This window comes from Metopolophium dirhodum, chromosome 1 (genome assembly GCF_019925205.1).
Source record: "Metopolophium dirhodum isolate CAU chromosome 1, ASM1992520v1, whole genome shotgun sequence".
Lineage (NCBI taxonomy): Eukaryota > Metazoa > Arthropoda > Insecta > Hemiptera > Aphididae > Metopolophium > Metopolophium dirhodum.
The window spans coordinates 119,993,711-120,001,858 of record NC_083560.1 but is presented as its reverse complement, the minus strand read 5'-3'; the positions used below and the strand labels follow the sequence as shown (position 1 = coordinate 120,001,858).

Below are 8,148 nucleotides of genomic sequence, written 5' to 3'. Positions count from 1 at the left end.
TTAACTACAAAATCATTTTTAATTTTTAATTTGTAAATGTTGTCAAAAATTGAACTTAAATGCTTATAAAAAAAAATTTTAATATTTTTCAACTGTTATTTAAACAATATATCAGGAGCATTGTATTAAATTTTGACGTTTTTTTTAACAAATATAGTTTTATCGATATTTGAAGTATAAAAAACTAAAAAAATTGAAATTTGAAATTGTCCGTAAACAGCTCAAAACTAGACAAAATATTTTGAAAATGTTATCAAGTACAGCCGTATAGAAATTGATAAAATAAACATGTGATTTAAATTTCAAGTGTCTACGGCTATTCGTTTTTGAATAACAACAAAATAAGAAAATCACTACATGAGAAATCGAGTGAATATCCATCATATTGTTGTAAAAACTTCAAACGCTCATAAAAATTTAATTTGACATTCTCTTAGATAGGTTTTTTTTTTGGATAAAGGCAAATAACCTTATAAGGATTCTTGTATTACATTTTAAAATCTTAGATTGAAAAAGAAAAATGTTTATGAATTCTTGACTGAGAATAATTTGCTAATTTTTGTGATAATTCCGTATTTTGCTAAGATATGAACATTAAATGCTTAAAAAAAAAACTGTGACCAAGGATTTATAATATTTTTCAAATATCTTTGTAACAATATATTAAGAGACTTGTACTACATTTTTTTTTCCACTAACAGGCTAATTCGGACGTCGGACTGGGCGTCAACCTTGGAGGTAGGTCTCGTGAATCTGAATTCGTACCGAGCGAATTTTCTATGGAGTAATATATTTTTTTAGTTCAATTTGTTTGTCACTTTTACATAATATATGCGTGTAAATATGTACGTAGCGTACCCATATATTTTATTCTATTAAAAATTATCTCTGTGTTCTGAAAAATAAAGTTTGAACAAATATTATAATTCGATACCTATCATAAATAGTTCGTAATCGTGATATTTTATGATAATTGATAAGAAAAATAAATTATAACCAAACGTCGGCTTCGGTCATAAATCATATTATCATAATATTGTCATATAATATTCGGTCCATAGACATTAGACATTACAACTAACTTATAACCTCGCTTATAACTTATAACTGACTTAAGTTTATCGGTCTATGATTCTGTATTTCTGTCGGACAGTCACTCAGTCATTCCCAAGTGGCCATGTCTCCTACTCTCTTACGCAGTTACGCGACACGCGGGTGATAAGAAATAAACATCTCTTGACATGCAGCTGTCTCTGTAATAGAGTATAGACTATGGACCGCGGCTATAGAGTATAGATACGTATAATACTAACTGAAGTTAACTACAAAACATAATAGGTAAGTACATCCTTAATATTATTAATATGTGTATTATATTCAATCAAGTACTTTATCATATTTTAAGGTAGGTAGGTGGTACTCGCGTATGCTACCTTCTAAAAAACTGTACAGAATATGTATTTATCTACCAAAAACGGTGTATTCTAGCTACTAATTAATTACAGTTTATTAAACCAAAACTTACTAATCTCTATTGCTGATGGTCATCATTTAAGTATTTTTAAATGTATATAATATATTGTTATATCCATAAAGGTACCATGTTGTTGTTTTTACGTAAAGAAGAAGTATGTTATCGTTGTCTTGGTGGATATTTACCAGTTATCAAATAATGTAGGTATTAATTATTTATAATTTTCTATGACATAAAATATGTTATGTTATTTACTGTAACAACTCAAGTCGCAGGTACTTTCCTGTAATAAAATATAATAAAAATATAACGTTTATAAGAATATATCATGTTCTTTCGGTAGTTAACAATTTTATCGTAGGCCGTAAAATATAAAAAATGTAAACATTTATAATATACTAAATACTATCTCTAAACAATATTATGATTGTGATGTAATAATACAAATACAAATTGATAAAATTAGCAAAATTATTATTTTTTGATGATATTACATCTCAGACTTCTACACTACCTACACTACACTACACTTTACTACACTTCTGTGCTATATAGAAATCTGTGTATTATATAAATACTTTAATAATACCTAATCATATTAATTAATAATACTTAATCATTAATAAATATAAATGTACCTATTATACTGTCTCTATTTATTGGACAATTGTGAATTAACTTAAAAACATTTTAAAAATATTATTTATGTTATTACTATAAAGAATATTATTATAGTTATAACAGTAATTACTAACTATTTTACTTGGTATTTTATTATTTGTGGTATTACGTCTGTGCTAATGTCATTATTATTCTAGAGCAATATTTTTATGCAATCCCATATTTTCATTATCACATTTTTGGAATTTTTGTTAGTATCTTTACGAATGCTAATAGTAATAGTAAATGTCGATTTTTTTTCGATTATTACTGCATATTTAATAGTTATTCTGTATTTCTGTTTATTTTGACAAAATTCCAAAAGTATTAGGTATATATTGAAGCAAAAATTAAAAAAATAAAAATAAAATGTTATATTTTGTCAAGCATGAAATATAATAATACATTTTGTAGGCACTAAGTAATTACCTTATTCATTTTAATAATATTAAATCATACATTCAACATATTTTTGTTTATTAGGTAGATACCAATAATTATAATTAGATTTAAATTATTTTTGAGTCATAAATTTATAGACTGTAACATAACATAACAAAATTTAGTAGCTATTCACAAAAATAATATAAATAATCTATCATTTTTATTATATTTTTAAGGTGTTATGTCCATAAAAGACATGGATTCCATAAAACATGTTATACCATGGAGAAATGGTCAAAAGCAAGTTCTGAAATTCAATGGATGTAAAGCTAAAATATATAAAAATAGCCGTGATACTCACAGTTTTTTTGAAGTACTACAATGTTTACGAAAGTATGACATTTTGAGTATGTTATTTTAGTTGCTATAAAAATAAATAATAATAATAATGTATTTTATGTTTTTAGAGAAAAAGTTTTATGTGATATTAGGTTAAAAACAGATGATAGTAATATAATATGTGGGCATAAAGTTGTCTTTGTATCAGCTTGTCCATATTTCTGTGCAATGTTCACCAGTTTTGCCGAAGGAGCAAAATATGTTGTAAATATAAGAGTTTAGATGTTAGATTCTAACATTCTACAACTCTTGATTGATTTTATTTATACTGGCAAAATAATGGTGACCGAACAAAATGTAATGGTAGGTATATAATATAATTATTAAATTTTTAATAGCCATTGGCTATGTATCAAATAAAAGGATGTAGACATGTAGTGATGAAATTGCCACACAATATAGATTTTTATGTGGTGTTTTCGGTATACCTACCATAGGTAATACAAATTAAAAAAAAAAAAGAGATGGGCAAGTGGGGATTGGTCTGCTCTACGTATGAGGAGTCGTGTGGGTCATTTTAATGGATGTGTTCAATTTGAATTCAATGATATAATATTGAAGATAGCATATTTTACTATTCTTAAGTTTAATTTATGTTATAATATTTATCCAAATAGATATTTCAGATTGTCATTTATTCCAAAATAAATAAATATATATATATATATAAAATAATCATTGTATAAAGAAAACAATTTTGAGCTAAACAGTCTGTCAGTCTATATAATTATAACAATATTTTGAAATTATTTTAAAAAATAACAAGATTTGTTAGTTTAAAAGATAAAAAAGATTTGTTTTGAAATTTTGATTTATAACCTATATTTTATTTATATATTTTACACCTTAAAAAAATATTCATTAAAATTTTGTTCTCTGTTTAAAATATGTCTAATTACGGTTAAGTTTGAGTTTAAATTATCTTATGAAAAGACTTTTTATATAATTTTTTTAATTTTTGTTTACACAATAAAATGGGTACATCTGAGAAATCGTGTTTTAAATTTTCAATCCTTAAACTACGTTTTTAAATGCAATTGTGACTGCTTTTTTTTAAGAAATTATCTATTTACAATTTGAAGAATAAATGTTTATGAATTTCCAACTGAACTATTCATTTTCTTCTTTAAGTCTAAAAATGAAACGCTCTATAACATGAAAATGTCAATCAATTTCTACAAATTTATTTTACACTTTAAAAAAATATTCATTACATCATTAAAATTTTTAAAAGTTGCAAATGTTCCTAGCACATAGAAATTTTAAAACTTGATACCCTAGTTATTTTAGATTATAATAAAAATGATCTAAATTCATTATTATTGTTTATTTGTTTAGGATTTGTTACCAGCTTCTATGCTCTTACAGTTGGATGATGTAAAAGGCGTTTATGTTGAGTTTTTAAAAAAACAAATGAATCTATCAAATTGTCTTGGTATCAAAGAATTTGCTGACTTTTATAACTGTATGGAGTTGTTGTCAAGTTCTGAAGAATACATTTTGTAAGTTTTCTTTAATTTTACACTATCAGTGAATTGTATACATTATGATAACTCACGCTTTACAGAAAATTTATTGAAACAGATGAGTTTCTATCTTTGTCTTCCGAAGAAATGATTAATCTAATCTCTTGTAATGACATTAATGTTCCGTTTGAAGAAAAAGTATGGCTACTAAAATTAATAATTTTATTTAATTATATAATATGGGAAGTTTATTTATCTGTTTGTAAGGAAAATAATAGAATCAAATGATTCAAAAATACTAATTACAGATGGGCTTTCGTTTGAGTAGATAATTTACCTAAATATTTTGTACATTTTTGCATTATGTATAAGTTGTTGGCAGTTTATTAAATTAAATATTTAATTTTACAGCTTGATTGCTGATTGCTAGGCTATACTGCTACAGTATGATATATAAGGCAGTTATACTAATGCCAATATAAAATCAAAGAATTTGCTGACTTTTATAACTGTATGGAGTTGTTATCAAGTTCTGAAGAATACATAAAAATACATTTTTTGTAAGTTTTCTTTAATTACCCCAAGAGTATATATCACTAAAAGTAGACGAGAATCCTCTTATTAAAAATAATTCTAAATGTATGTTTTTTTTTTCGCCATTATGCTTTTACTGTAAATTTATAATATTATATAATAATTATAAATTTTTTAGGTAAAGATTTTGTTAATGAAGCTTCAAATTTCCATATTGTAAAGAAACATCGGCACATTACTATGCCACAAACAATTTGTAATTCACCTAGACTGACTGGACTTAAGTATTATTGAATTCAGATTTCAAATTATCTTTTCAATATCATTCTGTTTACTTATTTTTTTGCAGTTTCTTCTTGCCATTTGTAATTCATCAGGAATAGGACATAGTTACACTAGCTGGTATGATCCAGCAATCAAACTATTGCATAAGACAATAAAAATGAATATGAAGTTTGAATTATGTGCTCTAGTCTTAATAAAGGATCATTTAGTTTTTGCCTTGGGTAATAAGTACATTAATTTAATATCCATTGCAATGCTTGATTTATCTTCACAATCACTTCAATTGAAACCAACAGTTGACATGTTAGTCGATCGAAGTTTTTACGGAGTTGGCGTATTAAATGATCGTATTTATGCTGTAAGTATACTAATAGGTTAGGTTCCCTAACTCATTACCAATTTTGTGTTATTTCAATAAATATTATTATTCAATGCTAGGTAGGCGGAGACATTATTGGTGATTCTCAGTTGAATAGTGCAGAGGTTTTTGACGTGTGTGTTCAAGAATGGCGACAATATGTCTACTGGGAGAATGAACCTCGGTGTTGCAGTACTCAATAATCTTTTATAAGTGGTAAAATTTTTTTTTTTAAATTATTAGTTTTTAATTCTTACATTTAATTTATTTAAACTCTATAGGTAGGTGGTTATAAATACCCATTTGCTTTGAAATCTGTTGAATGTTATGATCCCACCCTTAACATATGGATACCAGTCACGCAAAAGTCTACAAATCGCCGAGGCCCTGGTATAGTAATCTTAGGCGATGTAATATACGCTATTGGTAGTGACTGTCAGGAATATGATAATTCAGTGTATCTTAAAAGTGTTGAGGCCTATACACCAATTACTAAAATATGGTCTTCAATTGCTGATATGCAACGGTGCCGTTCCGATCCAAGTAACTATAATAATCTTTCTAATAAACTTATTGAAATTAAATTGAATTTTCAATATAGGAGTTGTCACATTTAATGGTTTATTGTATGTTATGGGCGGATTTAACGGAACTACTCGTTTGGTTGGACTCTATTGAAATATACGACCCCAAAACCAACACGTGGACCTTGGATACATTGTCAACAAGTGTTGAGGTAATTTATGGTTCAGTAGTCGTCGATGGGTCACCACATTTGAGAACTGATTAGATTACAATATGGTTTCATTGTTGGTTGTTGTATATTATATTCATATTAATTTATAAAATATAATACATGAACGAACATGTATTAAGTATTTTATATAATATTTTTTTTGATTCTGTGAATGTTTGAATAAAATGGTTTTAGTTAACTATTATATTGCGTCTCAGTAAACTTCTTACTAAATCATCTACATATTTTCTTTAAATATTCTAGTGAAAATAAGGTTAATTTATTTTCAGAGTAGATATTAGTGTAATACTATACAGTAGTACAAAAAAATGAATGAATTTGAAAGAATTGGTATAGCCCAGTAGATTCTTTAGTATATACACATTTCCATGATGTATCGGAGAATAATAAACAAGCATTGTCTGTATCCGTTATTATCAAGCGATCTATTTGCAAGTCCTAAATTATGTTAATGTATATTATGATCAGGGCTTGCATTTGAAAAAAAATTCCGTTTTACGTTATTTACAATTAAAACGTTACACAATTTTTTCGTTTATCGTTATTCAGAATTAAAACGTTACACAATTTTTGCGTTTATCGTTATTCAGAATTAAAACGTTACACAATTTTTGCGTTTATTGTTATTCAGAATTAAAACGTTATCCAAGTTTTGAATTTATCATTATTAAGAATAAAAACGTTATTTTACCCAACATTTTCCAACAATCCAGTAAATAATTTACAACTTAATTTTTTTCAACATCGTAACCAGAAAATTATAATTTATTATTTTATTAATATTCAATATTGGTATAAATGGTATTCTATGTACCAAACACCTAGGTATTTTATATAATTACGTTGGTACCTATACTATACCAATTATTATTTAATATTTTAATTTAATAAATTACCTAGGAATTATATAAAATCACTACACATTATATTACCTATAATAGCAAAAATAAAACCATTAATTATTATTGTTTTAATGTTTTAAATGTATTATACAATTATACCTTATTGATCATCAATCATTATTATTTATTTATAGTTTTATAAGTGTTAGAATTATATAGTCATTTTTACAACATTTCATATTATGTAAATATCATTTAAAATTAGACAGTAATTTATGTTTTACACATTTGCACTGATTAGTTTGACATATACCTGAAATGTACATGAAATACATTACCTGAAATGTATTTATACCTTGCTACAATTGCCTAATAAATTATAGAAATATTGAGTATAGACTATAATATTATAGTATTCCTATTACTATATACACAAATAATGGAATAAATACTAACACCAATATGTAAGTAAATAGTAATGTATTCAAGTATATATATGATACTACCCATGATAGCGTTTTTGTTTTAATATTTCGCTAGGTAATATAAATAAAACGGATGTTTTAATAACAGTATACTAAGAGGATCGCAGTAGTACAGACTACCGAGTAGACAAAGTACACAGTGAATAGTGAATACAAAATAAGTCTATACTCTATACTTCTACAGCGCAATTATCGGGGCATTATTAATCATTATTAATAATAATAATAATTATTATTATTATTATTATACTAGGTATTAGCTATTGACAATTCAGTTTAAAAGTTATCAATAACTCCAAAAAAATGAGGGTAGGTAATGTCCCAGATACGGAATATAATATAATAAATTCTTAGATTTTTTTCTAAGACACAAATAAATAGCATGAAATAAAATATATTTCTACGAAACCAATATACCTTAAATACCTTTAAATAAATGAATTTTAAATTTTCAAATAATTTTGTTTTGCGTTATTTTTCGTAATGATATTCTATAAATTACGT

The 8,148-nt window shown here is 25.5% G+C and overlaps 1 pseudogene; it reads left to right on the top strand.

The window, feature by feature from the left end:
- Window positions 1-915: 915 nt before the first annotated feature.
- On the top strand, window positions 916-6,501 carry LOC132953579 (ring canal kelch protein-like; annotated as a pseudogene).
- The last annotated feature ends 1,647 nt before the right edge of the window (window positions 6,502-8,148 follow it).